General features: G+C 36.0%; 1 pseudogene; it reads right to left on the bottom strand.

Moving 5' to 3' along the window:
- Positions 1 to 16,106: 16,106 nt before the first annotated feature.
- LOC100728350 (olfactory receptor 8K5-like) lies at positions 16,107 to 16,994 on the bottom strand (annotated as a pseudogene).
- Between the last annotated feature and the right edge of the window lie 4,300 nt (positions 16,995 to 21,294).

The following is a 21,294-nucleotide window of genomic DNA, read 5'->3' as shown; positions in this document are numbered from 1 at the left end:
TTATATGTGGTTTAGTGGTTTCTTCATAACTTCAAAACTGTCAAGACTAGGTGGTAGGAGAAAATGGCGGCTTGCTAGGGGATCGGGCGGAGAGTCTCTCCGGAGAAATCATATTAGAAGCTAGAATATGACAACATGGAGAGGGCCAGACAAATGGATAACGATTCTTATTAACCAAGACAGTGCAGCTGGAGGATTTAAAGTTGTGCTGAGACTGTGAAGGCTGATAATGGGAGGCTGCAAATCCCGCACCTTTAAATCAACAAACTGACCCGTGGACCCAACAGGAAAAGCTGTGTTGGCTTTTGGTGACTGCTGGAAACTGAGACCTGAGACCCCAAGAAGCAGCCAGGACTGCCCTGCTGCACCAGAGGAGATTGTGAAAGGCTTTGGAGCTCAAAAGCCGAACGCTGAGCAGATTTCTGACTGTTCCGTGCTGTGCCGGGAGTGCACGCTGTGCGGATTTCTGACCATTCCACGATGTGCCGGGAGTGTGGGAAAGGTGGGCGGCGTGGACCCTGGTGAGTACTGGGGACCCCGCAGCTGCCGGGGTTGGCCAGAGAACATCTTGGAACTGGGCAGTGCCCACCACAACGGGGACATCAATAACACAAGAGTCTGATGGCAGCCATGTTAGAGTTGGACAGAACCTACAGCTCAGTGGCATCACTGAGTCCCCCTGTAGGGAGGGCTGGTGGAAGGCATCTTGAAATTGGGCAAAGCCTGAGTATGTGTTGGCGTCAGCATCATACAGAGAACTAGTGGGAGACATCTTGGATTTGGGCAGATCTGCTGTTCTGGTGCTCCTGTCATAGACAGGTCTGGAAGAGAACAGCTGGGATTTGGGCAGAACCTTGTGCCATAGTGACATTAGTCAGCTGCTTCTGGTACAAAGAGAACCGGCAGGAGCTACTGGGGCTAAACCAAGCCTCTGCTTGGGGCCCAATAAGCAGATACAAAATAGTCACAACTCAGTGACATCTAGAAAATACAGCCTAATTTACAGATTGACTGTCCAGAGGCTGGAGACTAGCCTGTACCGCCCCTGCATCCCAGCCTACCCCAGATAACAGCAAATTGGGGAGGACAGCAAAAACTCAAGTCAGCATGCTTCTGAAAGGCCCTAAGCAATTCAGAGAGGGCCAGAGAACCCCAGGACAGTCTGAAAGAAACCAGAAACATGACAAGAGATAAAAAAAAAAATCTCCAGCTGCCCAACATGAGAAAATAAGCCCAGGAGAAGTAAATACTGAAGAGAACAAGCACAGTAACCATCCATTGCTCAACACAGCATCAGCCGAAATTAAAAAGTACCTTCATGATCTCATAGAAGAATTTAAAGCTGTACTCCTGATTCAAGTGAGGCAAGATATAAAGAGATTAATTAAAGAAATGACAAGCCCCACCCAAGAGAACACAGATGGAAGAACTGAGGAAATCAGAAAAGAAAACTTCTGAAGAAGAATTTAAACATAACTTAGAATGCATGAAACAGATCCAAAGAGAATACCAGGAAACTAAAAACTCCATTGAACACTGGCAAAATGCCTTGACAAAAACTAAAGATAGCCTTCTGAAACTTGAAGAGAGATTTATGGCATATGATCGTGAAAGAAGAAGCCTCTTAAAAATAACAAGGAACCAGAAAGAAGCAATTCAAAAACTAGAAGATGACAAAAAGATACATAACTTAAGAATAAAGAATGTGAGTGAGGAAGCAGGAGCAACCAAAAATGAAATACAAAGAATATTCACAGAAATATTAAAGCAAAAGAATAGCAAAAAGAAATGATATCCAGATAAAAGAGGCATACAGAACACCAGCTACCTACAACCAAAACAGATCTATGCCTAGACATATAATAATCAAGATTCCAGAAATCCACCAAAAGAACAGAATATTAAAAGCAGCCAGAGAAAAGATGAAGATTACCTACAATGGGAAAACTATCAAAATAACAGCAGACTTATCAACACAAACTCTTAAGTTAAGAAGGGAGTGGGGAGAAATATTCCAAGTCCTGAAAGAAAATAATATGCAACCGAAGCTCATATACCCATCAAAACTCTCTCTCAAAATTAATGAAGAAATAAGATACTTTCAAGACAAGGAGGAACTGTGGCCACCAATCCAACCCTACAGAGAGTGCTGAAGGACGTTACAGAGAAAGAGAGGAAGAGATACCAGGATTTCAGCAACTGTGGCAGAGAGGCCTCAATGAATGGGGCAGTGGAATGAGGGAATAAGGTGGACAAATTATAGCAGAAAAGTGGAGTAGCTGACATGAGGCAGAGATGGTAAGCTATAGTCTTTAGTATAGACATCTCTGAAACTCCTATAAAAAAAGAAAAAGGCAGAGGTCATTGTTAATGGTGTATAAGGATTTAAAAGACATAGTAGTCTTATTGACATATTTAGTTTGAATTTAATTTATACTGGTCTGTCCACTCATGTCAGATTTGAGGGCACAGACATCTTGACCCAAAAATAGCAGGTTATACCATGGTAACTATCCTTACTTTCCTATTAACTTAAACTGAAATACTGCAATACTTACATGTATTGTCTTACTATGACTGATCTTAATTGAATCTGAATCATAAGACTATGGGTTGGCCTTGGCTGATTTTATTTGAAATTGGTATACTTGTTAGTATCAACCCTAAAAGTAGAGGCAACTACTCTGAGGATGACAAGATGTAAAGGATATCCATACTGGTATTAATTAGTAACAGCTCTCAAATCCTACAATGCTGTCAAAGTTAAGTTTTTATAAAAATAGGTGATACTATATTTAACTATAATAAGCCAGTGTTGTGGTCAAATCTATTGAAAATAACAAGAGAAAACATAGTAACTATGGAAGATCATCTATATTGTGGTCTTATATGTCTTATCCATTGCATGTTTTTCTAGGAAATTGTTTTGCTGTCTTGCTATGATTTGGTATTTCCTATAATACAGAGAGGATAGATATATATGTAGAAATTCACACATGGGTTTTTAAAAAAATTATTTACGGGAACAGATTATATAATGCAAGTTGTAATGAACAGATACTCTGAGGAGGAGACGCTAAGAAACCCATGGCTAATTTTGTAGCATTATGATAGAAATTCTAGCAATACTGTTGTTCGCTGATTAGAATGACATTGGACTGGTTTCTTGAGTTCAATTTCAGCATATGTAGAGATGGGGACAGCTATCACAAAGAGAATGAGAGATGTGATGGTAGTTATTATTGTCTTCCCTAATTTGGAACTTGAGGACCTAAAAAGCCTCCAATGATTTGATTAGCTCTATAATATGCAATAAGTATATAAAGTGGGTGAAGATGGGGACAACTATTTGTAAGAAACTAGAGACAGTTAGATAGACAATGAAGATCTCCAGTGGGCTTGCTTCGAAATCTGTATTTCTTTAAATTGTTTTTTTAACTGCTTTGTTCTGTTTTGATATGTTTAATCTTACCCTCTTTGAGATGTAAAACAAATGTGTAGGACTGATAACCATATTACTGAGCTTTTGTTCGATCATAGAGCAGAACGGTTTTTAGTGTCACTTTATGAATGTCATTCTAAATACTTTAATTCTATAACATGAACAGCTATTTCTAAGATGACAATGTGTAACTTATCAACCAGCAATTTCTTACCGTTTGTTTTCATGTAAGTTTGTATTATTTCTATCCTTTTTAAAATCTCCATGTATTCTTCTGTTTCCTTTTCTTTAAATAAAAAAAAAAACTGTCAAGACTGGTGCAAGCATTGTGGAAGTCAGTCTGGAGGTTTCTCAAAAAGCTGGAATTTGAAGTCTCATTTGTTCCAGCTATTCCACTTCTAGGCATATTCCCAGAAGAACTGAAAGCATTATACCACAGTGATATATGTGCACCCGTGTTTATAGCAGCACAATTGTAATCGCCAGATCCTGGAAACAACCTAAGTGTCAATCAACTGAGGAATTGATAAAAAAGTTGTGGTATTTTTATACAATGGAGTACTACTTAGCTATAAATAATGATCACATTGCGATATATATAAATAAATGGACGCAGCTTGAGACCATACTCATAAGTGAGATAAATCAAACTCACATGTATAAATATCGAATAGTTTCCCTAGTGTAAGAAATGATATGAATACATAAAAGTATGTGGTAATCATGATTCCCAGTCATATTGGTTTGAAGCCATATAATGTTTTCACTCATTAATTTGAATGGTTTTATTTTGGGCTGTTTGATATTATTGTCTGTGATGTTATGAACAGCTATTTTGAAGAAAACAAGACTTCATAATAACTAGTGCTGATTTAATATCATCTTGTTTTGAAGTCTCACCAAACTGTTGTTCTTCTGTCTCCATTGGTTTTATCATATTTTATCTTACTGGATTTTGTTATTTGTGATAGTATAAACAAAAATTTTTATAGGCAAAGAGACAATATAGAAACCATTGTTCATTTTCTGTTAGCTGGTTCTAAATACCCTGTAATAGTTTCATCCTCTTGAATGGTTTCACACTATGTTGATATGTTTGATGCTATAGTATATGAAGTTATTATACTCAAATATTTCAAGGAAAGAGACACTATGGTACCTACTGTTAAGTCGAGTTATCTTATGGTGAAACACTACGTTGCTTAAATTGTTCTGTTCTGACCTGTATTGTTATGTTGTTATGTTCTCTTTCATCTCAATCTCCCCCTTTTTAAAATTTTATTTATTTATTGTTATTATTATTTTTTAATTAAGGGAAAAAATTTAAAAAACAGGATATACTATAGTAACCCACTTTGATTTCCTATTAACTTGATTTGAAGCCCTGTATTGCTCTCACTGTCTTGTTTTGACTGATTTTATTCTATTCTGTTTGATAGTATCAAGTTTGAGGGTATAGGCAACTACTTTGAAAGCAATAAGGTTCACTATGATACTCATTCTGGTATGACTATTATCTTCTTTTGAAGTTCTGTAATGTCTCCAATGTTTTGGTTTTATTGATTTTTTCTGTTTTGTTCAATTTTATTATACCTGATGATATAGGCAATTCTTTTTAAGGTAGCAAGAGGCATTTTGGTAACCATTGTTGATTACCTTGTATTCTGTTTTTACATCACATACTATGTCCATCCTTTGTTTTGACTGACTGCTTTGTTTTGTCATATTTGGTTTTATTATCTTCCAAAAAAAGTAATAAGAACTGTGTGAGTAATAAAACCCAAAATGTGTAAATGTTATTGTAAAAAAGAGGAAAAGAAAGTGTTCTAAAGGATACAACTTCAAGTGTGTTTAGGTGTGTAAGATAGGTGACCAGATTACTAAGTTTTTGTTGGATCATTGAACACAACTGTTTGCAGTCTCACTGTTTGAATGTCCACTTTTTATGATTTAATTTTGTAACTTGAACAACTATTTCTAAGATGATAATAAGTAATCTATTAATTAGTGATTTCTTTTTGTTTATGGTTTTTGAAATTCTGTATTACTTATACCCTTTTACTGTTTTGGTTTTTTTCTTTAAGTCAAATTTAAAAAAAAACCTGGTAGAGTGCATGACCTATCCCACCCTGTGAAATGGGGCTGGAGAGAGGGATACAGATGGGTGCGATTTAAATAGTTTTGGGAAGTCAGCACTCAGCCAGCTCGAGGGGAGACTGAAGTGAGTCCAGGTAGGCTTGGAACCTCACAGCATTGACTCTACCCTCACCCTTCCCCCACACACTATACAATGATATAGGAGACAGGTTGGAGAAGCACCCTCAGGGATAGAAGAGAAAGGCCTGCAAGGACTGAGAAGAGCCACTGGTACAAGAGCCCTGGAGCCACCCCAGTTGTTTATGCCTGAGGACACCCTGGCATCTAGAAGATCAATTTAGAGACAGCAAGGCTAAGGAGCTGGGGGTGGGCTGCTGGGATTCACAGAAAGTTCCTGTGTGAAGACAGTTGCAGCCCCCATGCCCAAAAGTCAAGGTCAGCCTTGCACCCTCACTAATCCCAGTGCAGGCTTGGAGGCTCCCCAGTTTTGAGCTCTGACTTGGAAACTAGTACAGCACTGCACAGACATTGTTTTCTTTGTTACTTTGATTACTTTTCTTTTTTCTGTCTGTTTTGTTTTAACGGTGTTTAGATTTTTATCTTTACTTTTGTTCTGTTTCATTGATTTTCTCTTTATTCAACTGTCTCTCTTGATTTTATAGTTTCAAGTGAGTCTAGTCTTTCTGTTTTGAAAATCTTTTCCTTTCTTCTTCATTTTTTCCCTCCTGCCCTCTTCTCTAGTTTCCAAAAACTTAGGTGACCATCTTTTGTCCTCCAGCCCTGTGTCTACTACATATCTCTTTGTTCATTTCAGGGTTTTCCCCCTATCTTTTTTATATTTTCCCACGACAAAATTAATCACTTTACTAAGGGAAATGCTTTGCTTACAAGTTCCTGATTTCTGCTGGATTGTGATATATAACTGTATATTTTGTTTCTGTGATTAAAGTTACCAAAATAACAGTTACCACAGTTTGTCAGATTCTTGGTTGTGCTTGATGTTATTGTTATTGTTAATTGTACTACATTAGCTGTGGCATTGTACCTTTTGTAATCAGTTGTTCCCCTTAAATAGTAACATGTGATTGTCTGGGTCCAAATCATCAGCAAATGACTGGGTGCTGAGCCAAACAGGTAGCAACATCTCACTCTTAATAAATTGGGAAGGTAAGGTCTTGGTAGAGACTCAAAATGCAAGAACTAACTACATCTAGAAGACATCTCTGAGGAACAGACACTTCTTAGAGAGGCCTTAATGCTAGTGATAAAGTGTCCACGATAAGAAATTTACAAGCATCTGCACAGACAACAAAATAAAATTAAAAATGGAAACTGACAAGTTGCAAAAACAAAGTATGAATCCAAACCTCCAAACAAAGTCCAGGGGGCAGAGATATAGAGAAAATCAGAAGATACCTACTTGAATTTTTGGAGATGATAGCAGACTCATGAGCCTATAGAGATAAGAATCTCACTAGTAAATGAAAGAACTGACTATCAAAATGAAACATCTGCTCAACAAATGTAGAGTAGACAAATAAAAAAAGAAGAGCTTAGGAAAATGATGGAAACTATGAATGACAAACAGAAAAGAAATGGAATCCATGAAAAAGATTCAAAGGGATATCAAGATTAAAAATTTCATTGAAAATATATAAAATTGATGAAAGTGAGGACAGAATATCAGATCTAGTAAAAAGGATTGTGATTAGTAGACAAATAAAGATATCTTAAAAATAGCAAGGGACCATGACAAACAAACTCAGTAGTTGTAAAATCATACAAATCTTGCTATATGAGATTGATCAGAGTAAATAAAAAAAGTGGCACAGAGCATAAACACCATAAAAAAAGTCTTCACAGAAATAAGGGTAGAAAAATTCCCAAACGTGGAAAAAAATTGGCACACAAATAAATGAGCTATATAGAACCCCAACTAACTAGACCAAAATAAAACTACACCAAGGCATACAATAGTCAAGCTTTCAGAAATTCAGCACAAAAACTGAATATTAAAATGTGTTACAGAAAAGAAACAAATCATATAGGAAAGCCCATCAAAATCACAACAAATTTCTCAACACAAATGCTTAGTCAAAGAGATCTTGGAGTATTTTAGGTTCTACAAACAAGCAACCTCCTACCCATGTTGTTGTACCCTGAAAAATTATCTTTCAAAAACTAACAGTGAAATAAGAGACTACCAGGACAAAGAAAAATTGAAGAAATTCATGACCACCAAAGTAGCTACACAAAATGTTCTGAAGGATATTTTAGAAAGAAATAAAGAAGACCAAAATTCCAACAACAGTTTAGGAAGAAGCCAGAAGATAAGGCAAGCAATTAAACAGAGAGGAAATACAGGAAATCAAAGTGGGAAAATAATATGGCAAGGATAAGCCAACAGATGTCAGTTATAACCATCAATGTAAATGGGCTCCATTCACAACTCAATGAACCAGACTAGCAGAATGGGTAAAGAAACAAAATCCAACTCACATGTGATGACACACACCTATAATCCCAGCATTTATGAGGATGAGGCAGGAGGATATCACAATACATCCAGGAGATTACCAATAATTAGTTCAAGAAGATTTAATTTTACAAAGATGGAAAACACAGAAGAAATTGACAGATTATTAGACAGATACGAATTAACAAAGTTGAATCAAAACATAAAAAATTTTAAATGACCCAATATCAGTCAATGACATTGAAAATGTAATTAAAAAACTTATCAACAAAGCAAAGCCCAGGTCTTGATGGTTACAATGCTGGATTTTACAAGAAATTTACAGACAATCAAATGCCATTATCCCTCAAACTCTGTAAAGAAATTGAAAGGGGAGCAACACTCCCAAATCATTCCTGGAAGCAAGTATTATTATGTTGATACCAAAGAAATACTCAACATAAAAGAGACTACAAACCAGTCTCCTTAACACGAATACAAAAATCCTCAACATAATACTGGTTAAAAAATAATGTAACAGATTGCTGAGAATATTATATGCCATGATGAAATAGGACCCACCACTCAGATGCACAGGTGGTTTAACATATTAAAGTATGTAAATGTTACAGAATATATTAAAAAATTCATAGAGGAAATTCATATAATAGATCTCAATAGATGCAGAAAAAGCATTCCAGGAAGTCAAACACCCATTTGTAATAAAAATTCTTCAGAAAATTGGCACGAATGGTCTTTATGTCAAACTTATAAATGCTATCTATGAAAAACCAAACACCAAGATCACATTAAATAGTTAAAAACTGAAACTTTCACTCTGAAATCAGAAACAACACAAGGATGTCCACTATCTCCACTTTTATTCAATATAGTTCTGTGAACATTAATCAGAACAATTACACAAAAGAAAGAAATAAAGGTCATAAAGATAGGAAAGGAAGAAATTAAATTTTCATTATTTGCAAAGAATATGATACCCTACATAGAAGACCTCAAAAACTTCAACAAAAGACTTCCAGATTTACTAACCAAATTCAGTCAAATAGCTGAATAAAAAGTTAACACTCAAAAATCAATAGCATTCCTGTACACACATAACTCCCTGAGAGAGAAATTAGGGACACAACACCCTTCACAATAGCATTGAAAAAATGATATACTTAGAAGTAAATCTAACAGAGATAGAAGGGGGAGGAGCAAAGATGGCGGATAGATAACAACTGGCTACAGAAGCTACCTGAGATAGTCAACTTAGAATTCAACATAATACAGAGTGGGGAGCCCCAAACAGAGGGAGATGAATTCTCTCATCCCAAGAAGAAATTAAGGCAACTTATCAACCATCTGAGGTCCCGCGGTGACTTGCCGAGGTCCCGCCATGACTTGCTGAGCCGTCCAAGGTCCCACTGTTTTGACTCACTGGAGGCACAGTTACATTGAGTTCGGGAGTCAGTGAGCCGAATGGAGGTCTGAGTTGGCAGGGTGCCTACCTGTGGTGAGTGATGGGAGTGGAGCCATTCCATAAATAGTGGGGCTCCAGCGGACGACATTCTGGCACCCAGCAGGACTGGCAAATACAAGGGACAGCAGTGACTTCAGTCAGTTGTTCCCTTCCCAAATGGGATTGGTGTGGTGAGCTAGGATTGGGTCATGTGACCTGGTTGAGGCCCAATAGATTATCTGAGGTCAAGTCCCTACAGTGGTGGTGCACAGTAACCACACTGGCCCAGTGGGGCCTTGGAGGTTTGGCTGGTCCAGAGGGGAGGTGGCGCAAATTAATACAGTAGTGCAGGCCACAGGAGCTTGACTGATCTAGAGAGGAGGAGCCAGCATATGCTGCCCTGGTCTGTAACTCACTAGCATACGGCAGTGGGAAGAGTCATCTAGCCAGTGTACTTCAGAAGAATTGTAGCCAACAAAGAAAGAAAATGGGGCCTCCCAGAAAAAGCAAAACAGATGGGAAGAGGAAGCAACAACAAAATGTCCCCAGGCCCCAACCCTGAGAACATTGACCCAGGACAGGTAAATACAAAGGAGAATGAGAACAGCAAATAAGCAATATCAGACATGGCATCAGTGGACATAAAGAGATACATTCAGAACCTCATAGATGAGTTCAAAAGGGAAATATTTAGCCAAAAAAAGCAAGATATAAGAAGATTAATAAAAGAGATACTAAGCACCCCTCAAGCAGACACAGATGGAAGAAGGGAGGAACTCAAACAAAGGAAAGAACTATTTGATGAAGAATATAAAAAATGTAGAATACATGAAGCAGATTCAAAGAGATCACCAGGAAATTAAAAACTCTATGTAAAGATGGCAAATCAGCTTGAAAGAAACTAAGGATAGATTATCCAAACTGAAGGACAGTTTTACGATGTGGGATTATGAAAGGGAAAACTTTTTAAAAATAACAAAGAAATAAGCAACTACAATACAAAGGCTAGAAGATGACAAAAGGTTGTATAACTTGAGAATAAAGAATGTAAATGAAGAAGCTGGGATACAAATAAAGGAACTAAAAAGGTTATTCACAGAAATAATTAAGGAAACTTCCCAAACATAGGAAAAGGAAATGATATTCTTATATTTGAGGCATACAGAATTCCGGCCATCTACAACCAAAACAGAGCTACACTCAGGCATATAATAATCAAGATCCCAGAAATTCAATATAAGAACCGAATATTAAAAGCTGTTAGAGACAAGATACAGATAACATACAGAGGAAAGCCCATCAGAAGAACAGCAGATTTCTCGACACAAACCATCAAGTCAAAAAGAGTCTGGAGTGAAATATTCCAAGCCCTGAAAGAAAATAACCTCCATTACAGATTGATATACTCTGCTAAACTGTCTCTAGAAATTAATGGAGAAACAAGATGCTTCCAAGACAAAGAGGAACCTTGGGAAATTCACAACCACCAACCCAACTCTACAGAGAATACTGCAGGGCATTCTAGAGAGAGAGAAAAGTACTAGGATTCCAGGAACAGTAGCAGAGAGACCTCATTGAATGGAGCAGAAAGTAGAGTGAAGAAGATAAGCAGACCACTGATGGCAAAAAAAGAGCACAACAGAAATGAGGCAGAGAAGATTTTATTCAAAACTGGTATGATTGATAGTATCAAGTCTGAGAGTATAGGCAACTACACTGAAGATGACTATGATACACATTCTGGTTTGATAACTGCCTGGTTTTGAAGTTCTATACTATATATAAAGTTGTGTTTTTATTAATACTGATATATACTGATATATTCAATTATACTATGTCTGGTGATATAGCCAATTCTATTGGAGATAACAAGAGACAACACAGGAACCATGGTAGAACTCTTTGTACAATGGTCTTATATTTTTTTGTTTCATGTATTTATGGGAATATGTTTTGTTTTGCCTTACTTTGTTTTGTTTCTCCCTATAATATAGAAAGGATAGAAACACATGTTAAGACTCATGCATATGTAGAGTCTATAAACAGTTTATGAGAACTGGTCTTATGACACATGATGAAATGAACAGATACTTTGAAGAAAAAGAGACACTAAGATACACAGTGCTGATACTGGAGTGTCATAATGTGACACCCAGCAATAGTATTATTCTTTGTTCAGAGTGATATTAACCTGCTTGGGTTTATTCAATCTCAACACAATTGAAGATATGGATAACTGCATGTATAAGTTTTTGGGATTGATAACCATACTTCTAAGTTTTTGTTGGATAGTTGAACAGAACTGGTTGCAATCCCACTGTTTGAATCCCTGCTTTATATGCTATACTTTAGTATCTTGAATAACTATTTGTAAGAAGACAATCTGTAATCATCAACTAGTGATTTCTCACTGTTTCTTTTTTTCTTTGAAATTACGTGTTATTTCTATCTGTCTTCTGTTTTGTTTAGTCTTTCTTTAAATTAAATTAAAAAAAAAAGACACTGCAGTATCCAGTGCTAATCATGGAGTGTCATGATGTGAAATCCAGCAATACTATTATTCTTTGTTCAGAATGATTTTAAGTTGCTTTAGTTTGGTTAATCTAAACATAAATGAAGATATGGATAACTGCAAGTGTATAGGAATGACAACCATGTTACTAAGTTTTTGTTGGACAGCTGAACAGAACTGTTTGTCGTCTTGCTCTTTGAATTCCCAGTTTACATGTTCCATTTTAGTACTTTGAACAACTATTTGTAAAATGACAATATGTAACCATCAACTAGTGATTTCTTACTGTTTTTTTCTCTGAACGTATGTATTATTTCTACCTATTTTCTATTTTGTTTAGTCTTTCTTTAATTAAAATTAAAAAAATTTAAAAAATAAATCTAACAAAAGCCTATAAGACCTTTGTGTTGAAATCTGTATTATTCCAATAAAGAATATTGAAGAGAATGTTAGAAAATTGAAAAAATATCTCTTGCTCTAGGGTAGGAAGAAACAACATAGTGCAAAAGGCCATACCCCCAAATTTGTTACACAGATTTAATTTAATTCCAAACAAAGTACCAATAGCATATCTCACATAATTATAGAAATCTCCGTAATTCTCATTTGGAATCATCACACACCTAGAATAGCAAAGATAATTCTCAGCAACAACAGTCAAGGCATGAGGAGTTAAAACGCCTGACTTGAAATTGTACTACAAAGCTACTGTGATACAAATAGTTTAGTACTGCCAACACAGCAGATGCGAAGACCAAAGGAACAGATTAAAAGATGGAAAACTAACTCCAAACACACCTTATCAGTCACCTTATCTTTGACAAAGGAACCAAAATTTTTCACTAAAAAAATCCTGTTTACTAAAAAGTGATGAAAAAACTGGTTTTCCACATGCAAAAGACTAAAATTAGAACCATGTATCCCCATGCAGTAAACTAAAAGCAAAAGGTATCACAGATTTAAATGTTAAAACAGAAATGCTAAATCTTCTTTAAGAGAACAGGCACAATTTTCAAAGACACAGATGTAGGTATGATCTCATGAACATGATTTCTGCATGAGACTGCATAGGAAATACCACACACACACACACACACACAGAGAGAGAGAGAGAGAGAGAGAGAGAGAGAGAGAGAGAGAGAGAGAGAGAGAACCTTAACAAATGGCATCTCATCCTTTTAAAATGCTTTTTCAGAGCAAAAGAAATCAGCAATAGAGTGAAAAGGCAACTCACAGAGTGGAAAAAAATTTAATTAGCTGTTTCTCAGACAAAGGACTAATACTTAGAATATAAAAAGAATTGAAAAAAATCAGACTTGGCCAAATTCAAAGTCCCAATCCAAAAATGGGCGTGTGAAATGGATACACACTTCTCAGATGAAAAAATACAAAATACAAGTAAATATATAAAAAAGTTCAGCATCACTGGTTATTTGACAGTGACAAATTAAAACAATGCTGAGATTCTATCTCACTTTAGAAAAAAAAAAGCTTTTGTCAAGAAATCAACCAGTAACAAAGGCTGGTGGGCCTGTGGAGAAAAAGTAGTTTTTCTCTACTATTGGTGGGAGTGTAGACTGGTACAACCATGTGAAAATAAGTGTGGAGATTCCTCAAAACGTAGGACTAGAATTTCCATTTGATCTAGCTATTTCCCATTTTGCAATCTTCCCAAAAGAATTAAAAACATTACAACACAGTGATATATGTATCCATGTTTATAGTGGCGCAATTTGCAGTAGATACATCTTGGAAACAACCCAGTGCCAGTCAACTGAGAAATGGCCAAAAATGTGTGGTATTTTGTTTTGTTTTGTTTTGTTTTATTGAGTGAAGGTTACTCATTTATTACTGCTCAGGCATAAAGAAATATAAAATTGAGGCATTTCTCAGTAAATGAATGTACCTTAACACCATACACTTAAGTGAATTAAATCAGATATACGTGTAAATATCACATTGTCTCTCTCATGTGAAAGAGAGAGAAATAAGGACCAACATGTAGAATAGATATTAGGAAATAGGAAGGAATTTTTCAAAAGCAAAGGGGGACTAGAAGAGGAGGAGGGGGAAAGAATGGATGGGAAAACAAAAAAGTGAGATAAGGATAAAATGGAAAACAAGTAAGTAAATGGGAGAAAGTAGCATTGAATTGAGGTAAGGGAAATGGAAAATAAGAAGGAATTAAGATAAATTCTGAGCAGGTACAAGTTTTCTATGATGAAATTTAGGATTATGTATATCACAAATATAAAAATAAACTTAATTGAAAATAAACACTGAAGTAAAAAGGTATAGTATATCTAAATTGCACAAACAATAATAAAATAAAATAACATAGAAAACTAAGATATTTTTGTACTTTTCCTGAAATCATGAGTGATAAATGAAACATATGACATTAATGCTTATTTTTCTGTAAGTGAGAAATTTATCTTGTTCTTTCTTCAATAAAAGGATGACAGTTTTGATAAGAACATGCTTCACTGAAGAATCTATGTAGTGATTTTATTACTTGAACTGAAATACTCCTACTGTTGACTAATGTTCAGTGTAATTATATTAAGTATAAAATCTACTAAAAACAATGTCACTCATATCATATTTCAAACATACACTCATATGTAAAAAATTGAGCACCATTCACACATTGTAAATTGGAATGTTAATAAAAATAACCAGAGTTGATTAAAAAATATTTCATGTTTACTTAGTACCTTGATCATGATATAGTTCTTTTTTCCCCTTTAACTCTAATTTGAGTTGTTTAGATCATATCTCTGGTATTGTTATTTTTTCTTGAGAGAGAGCTTTGAAATAAGTTTCATGCTGTCTTTGAGCTCAATAGGTAGCACCATCTAGCTTTCAACTCTTAGCAATCCTTCTGCCTAAGCCTTGTGAGTGCTTGGATTACAGATATGCACCACTACTCCGAGAACAGCTATATGAATTTTTGAAAAAAGAATTTTAGGCTAACATTTCCTTACAAGTTTTTTTGGTCCTCTGTCTTGTCTCCTTGAATTAGCCCTATGAGTTAAGGTATATTTGGCACCTTTTTTTCCCTACCAGTTACTGAGATTAGACTGATAACTTTTGTCCAACATCTTGGTTTCCCAGGGAACTCACTTAGGAAATATTCTAGTTTGAGATGCTGAAGGAGTCATATTTGCATTTTCCATGAATCATCTGATGCTATAACCATTCAGTAAATATTTATCATTATTGTTATATTACCATTTTCAGGAATCCTAGGTAGCTTTTTCCTCTCTTTAATTTGTTTCCCATAAAAATCATGTTTCTTTTAAGCATTTAAAAATATTAAACACATCTGATAGAGCTATCTTAAAGAATTTACCTACTTTTTCTAATACCAATTTTGTTTCAGGATTTAATAATCTCTTAAATAGAATTAAAATAGCTGTGTATTTATAAGTCTATTATTTGTGGTTAGATGAAGAATATTAGATATTTACGTTAATGTATACTTTGCAATTTTTCTTTGTATTTTCCTAAAAATTGTCAAATACAGAAGATCACTACAAGATGTTCTAGATATTCAACAAAAATGCTCCACATGCAGGATTCTAAGAAATCAAATTTTGTCAGAAATCGTAATATGACGATATATAAGATATAAATATGCCAGGGACCTATTTCTTAAACTGTAACTTGAGATTCAGTATGTGAAAATAAAACCAAAATTAAGAAAAGGTTAAAAAACCAAACCATAGCCATTAATTAATAGACAACTATTGCTTACTGATGTAGAATGTAATATTCAATTTTATCTGCAGAATAAAAATTTCAATGAGAAGTAAAGTCCAGAGGATAGTGGGGGGAAAGTGATATTTAGTTGATATTTAAAAATTGAGGTTTAACTGGGATAAAGATATAAGCAATGATATAACTATCTATGCAGTAAGATAGTAGTGAAGGTTGCCTGTAGATACAAACTATGTATTGGTAGGGTTTAGAAATCCTGTCAAATGGCATTGCCAATTTAATAACTCCTATTTAAGTAGGTTCTGGCTGAAGATTTAGCTTAGTTGCACAAGCACCTGCCTGGCAAGTGCAAGATCATGAGTTCAATCCCTGGTACCCCACCCAAAACATGTAGACTGTCATTTTAAGAGAAATTCTAAGTACAGACTTTACACTTCTTCCTGAGGACACCGTGGAAAGCATTTCTGACTTCTTTGTTCCTAAAGCTGTAGATCAGTGGGCTTAAGACTGAGAAGACTTGGGCTTTACATATATGAAGAAAATTGTTCCATAGAAGACCACCATCACCATCAAGTGACAACCACAAGTAGAGAAAGCTTTTATTCTTCCTTCTGCAGAACGCATTTCAAATATAGCTAGGAGAATCATAAGTTAAGATAATAGTACAAATAGGAAAGTGGATGTCACATTAAAAACAGAAAAGAGATTGATCATCCGTGCTATATCTCGACCATTTGAGCACAGCATAAGTGATACAGGAACATCATCACAAGAGAAATGACTGATGTAAGAGCTACAAAAAGTCAAAATAAATGTCTTAGTCATGATCAGTAGAGCAACAAAGGTGCTGCAGAGGTACAGAATGCCTACCAACATATGGCAACATGTCTGGGACATGATGATGTTGTAGAGCAGAGGGTTGCAGAAGGCTACATAGCGGTCATAGGCCATGGCTGACAAGATGAAAATTTCACTCACAATGAATGTAACAAAGAAGGTCATCTGTAGGGCACAAGCAGGATAGGAAATGGTATTTTGTCCCATAACAAAATTTAGCAGCATTTTAGGATAAATGACATTGGCATCACCCAGATCAATGGAAGCCAGTTTTGTCTGATGAAGAAATACATCCTGGTGTGTAAGTGGGCATCCAGTTTGGTCAGAATGACCATACCCAGGTTACCCACCAATGTAGAATGCAGATGATGAGGAAGATCCAGAAAAGTGGGAGCTGCAGTTCAGGTAGGGTGGAGATCTTGCTCAGAATGAGATCAAGTAGCATTGTTAGATTCTGGGTGCCCATGAGGTCCTGGTAGCTCCTCTGGGAAAGAAAAAGGGAAATGTTATGTCTTTCATTCACAACCAGTGAACAAATTTTAATAATCATGCACAGAATGGAATTATATATTCTACCAGGCCATGGAATACTGATATCATTTTCTTATTCTAATAGTTGAAATAAAGAAGTATAATTTTATCTTTCTCTAAATGAGTTAGCCATGCGAAATACATGAATAGGTTCATTTGTTGAGAGTATCAATAATATTTGGAACTTCTGTTATCCACAAATCCATGTCATATAAATACAGAAACATTAAGCATTGGTGCATCTTTATAATGGAACTTTGTGAACATACCAGGGTATGAAGGAAAATTAGAGTAAAATTTGAATTAAAGTATATCTATTACAGTCAGACACATTGCCATTAATCACTCTCAAAATTTTCCATTTGTTTCAAACACATAAATGTCAGTGTTCTTGCTTCTCTAAGAAGCATTTCTCGCAGTCTCCTTTAACCACTGTGTTAATTATGTGTGGTCACAAGTTAGTGAAATCGGCTGCCAATCCCATGCAATAGAAAGGTAGCATAATAAAAACAATAGATGATATACATCCTTCTCTCTGGATCTGTCACTGTGGAATTTGTCTCTTCTCCAAAGCCAGAATGACCTTGAAAAGAAAGCAGGAGAACCACAATTGTGCAACTAAAGGCATTCACAAAGTAGGACTTCTAGAACTGCTTCCAAAAGTGACAATAATGGCATACACAGGTTGACTGGGGAAAGCAGACACCAGCTCTCTACTGTGAGTTGGCATTTTCACTGACTGTGGGGGAGGAGAGAAAGAAGTCAACAAGAAACTCAGATCTCCTGTGAGTCGGTGCCATGTACAAGCTGACTGAGGAACTATATGCCAGCCCCTTCTGGTGCAAGGGCAGAAAGACAAGAGCCAGCGTTTCTCCCTCTCTATCCCCCACAAGTGACCAATTGATCTAAAGAAACACAGGCTGTGATGATAGCTAATGAGGCAAAATATTACTGAATGCTGGTAGTGTTTCGTTTTCACTGACCTTGCAGTCCTAAAGCTGGTAGTCTGATCACCTATTCAAAGGATAACAACATGCAGTGTAGCATCTATGAGAAATATCCTTCTAAAAGTGGTGACCATTGTTAATTTCTTATTATCTTGTTTTAAAATCCTATATCATTCTCATTGCTTTTGTTTGTTTGGGTTTTATTATGTTTCATCTTGTTTGATTTTGTGGTATCTGATGGCACGGGCAGCTACTTTGAAGGTAAAAGATGTATTATGCTAGCCATTTTGGATTTACTATTATCTTGTATTTTTTTCACGTTTTAAAAAAATTTTATTTAAAGAAAGACTAAACAAAGCCGGAAATAGATAGAAATAATACATATGTTCAGAGAAAATAATAAACAGTAAGAAATCACAAGTTGATGTTTACATATTGTTGTTTTACAAATAGTTGCTCAAGATACAAAAATGGAGCATGTAAAGTGGGAATTCAAACAGCGAGACTGCAAACAGTTCTGTTCAACTGTCCAACAAAAATTTAGTAACATGGTTGTCAGTCCTATACACTTAAACATACATGCAATTATCCATATCTTCATTTATGTTTAGATTAAACAAACTAAAGCAGGTTAAAATTATTCTGAACAAAGAATAATAGTATTGCTGGATTTCATATCATGACACTGTGATCAGTACTGGGTACTGTAGTGTCTTTTTTAAAAAATTTAATTTAAAGAAAGAGTAAACAAAACAAAAATGGGTAGAAATAATACATAATTTCAAAGAAAAGTAAACAGTAAGAAATCACTAGTTGATGATTACAGATTGTCTTCTTACAAATAGTTGTTCAAGATACTAAAGTGGGGCATATAAAGCAGGGATTCAAACAGTGGGATTGCAACCAATTCTGTTCAACTATCCAACAAAAACTTAGAAATATGCTTATCAATCCCAAAAACTTATACATACAGTTATCCATATCTTCAATTATGTTGAGACTGAATAAACCCAAGTGGATTAATATCACTCTGAACAAAGAATAATACTATTTCTGTGTTCTACATTATGACACTCCAGGATCAGCACTGTGTATCAGTGTCTCTTTTTCTTCAAAGTATCTATTCACTTCATCATGTGTCATAAGATCAGTTCTCACAAATGTTTATAGATTCTACACATGCATGAGTCTTAACATGTATTTCTATCCTTTCTATATTATAGGGAGAAACAAAACAAAGTAATGCAAAACAAAACATATTCCCATAAACACATGAAACAAAAAAAAATATAAGACCGTTGTATACAAAGAGTTCTACCATGGTTCCTATGTTGTCTCTTGTTATTTCTAATAGAATTGGCTATATCACCAGACATAGTATAATTGAATATATCAGTATATAACAGTATCAATAAAAACACAACTTTATATATAGTATAGAACTTCAAAAGCAGGCAGTTATCAAACCAGAATGTGTATCATAGTCATCTTCAGTGTAGTTGCCTATACTCTCAGACTTGATAATATCAATATCAGTTTTGAATAAAACCTTCTCTGCCTTATTTCTGTTATGCTTTTTTGTTTGCCATCAGTTGTCTGCTTATCTTCTTCATTCTATTTTTTGCTCCATTCACTGAGGCCTCTCTGCCACTGTTCCTGGAATCCTAGTACTTTTCTCTCTCTCTAGAATGTCCTGCAGTATTCTCTGTAGAGTTGGCTTGGTGGTTGTGAATTTCCCAAGTTCCTCTTTGTCTTGGAAGCATCTTGTTTCTTTATTAATTTCTAGAGACAGTTTAGCAGAGTATATCAATCTGGGATGGAGGTTATTTTCTTTCAGGGCTTGGAATATTTCACTCCAGGCTCTTCTTGACTTGACTGTTTGTGTCGAGAAGTCTGCTGTTATTCTGATAGGCCTTCCTCTGTATGTTATCTGTATCTTGTCTCTAACAGCTTTTAATATTCTGTTCTTATATTGAATATCTGGGATCTTGATTATTATATGCCTGGGTATAGCTCTGTTTTGGTTGTAGATGGCTGGAGTTCTGTATGCCTCATATATCAGTGTATTTCCTTTTTCTATGTTTAGGAAGTTTTCCTTAATTATTTCTGTGAGTAACCTTTGTAGTCCTTGGTTTGTACCCCTGCTTATTCATTCACATTCGTTATTCTCAAGTTATAGATCCTCTTGTCATCTTCTAGCCTATGTATTGTTGCTGCTTGTTTCTTGGTTATTTTTTAAAAAGTTTTCTCTTTCATAATCCCACATTGTAAAACTGTCCTCCAGTTTGGATAATCTATCCTTAGTTTCTTTCAAGCTGATTTGCCATCTTTCCATAGTGTTTTTAATTTCCTGGTAATCTCTTTGAACCTGCTTCATGTATTCTATATTTTGTTTATATTCTTCATCAAATGGTTCTTTTCTTTGTTTGAGATCCTTCCTTCTTCTGTTTGTGTCTGCTTGAGGGGTTCTTAGTACCTCTTTTATTAATCTTCTTATATCTTGCTTTACTTGGCTAAATATTTCACTTTTGAACTCTTCTATGTGTTCCCGAATATATCTCTTTATGTCCAGTGGTGCCGTGTCTGTTATTGCTTGTTTGCTGTTCTCATTCTCCTTTGTATTTACTTGTCGTGGGTCAGTGTTCTCAGGGTTGGGACCTGGGGACTTTTTGTTGTTGCTTCCTCTTCCCATCTTTTTTGCTTCTTCCAGGAGGCCCCAGTTTCTTTCTTTGTTGGTTACAATTCTCCTGAAGTGCACTGGCTAGATGACTCTTCCCACTGCTGTGTGCTAGTGAGTTGCAGACAGGGACAGTGTATACTGGCCCCTCCCCTCCGGATCAGTCAAGCTGCTGTGGTCTGCACTGTATTACTTTGTGCTGCTTCCCCTCTGGGTCAGTCAAACTTCTGAGGCTTCACTGGGTTAGTGTGGTTAGTGTGTGCCACCGCTGTAGGGACTCGATTTCGGATAACCTATTGGGTCTTAGCCAGGTTGCCTGCTCCAGGTCTACCTCACTCCATCAATCCTGTTCAGGAAGAGAACAATTGACTGAAGTCACTGCTGCCCTTTGTACTTGCCAGCCCTTCCCAGTCCCAGAATGCCATCTGCTGGAGCCCCCCTTTCTGTGGAATGGCTCCACTCCTGTCACCACAGGTTGATGCAGGCACCCCGCCAACTCAGCTCTCTGTTTGGCTTGCTGACCCCCGAATTCAATGTAACTGTGCCTCCAGTGAGTTGAAGCAACAGGATTTGGATGGCTCGGCAAGTCGCGGTGGGACCTCAGCAAGTCA

Source organism: Cavia porcellus, unplaced genomic scaffold (genome assembly GCF_034190915.1).
Source record: "Cavia porcellus strain 051 isolate PalLab524CR breed Dunkin Hartley unplaced genomic scaffold, mCavPor4.1 scaffold_26, whole genome shotgun sequence".
NCBI lineage: Eukaryota > Metazoa > Chordata > Mammalia > Rodentia > Caviidae > Cavia > Cavia porcellus.
Note: the sequence above shows the minus strand (reverse complement) of the source record. Positions and strands in the feature narration are given on the sequence as shown.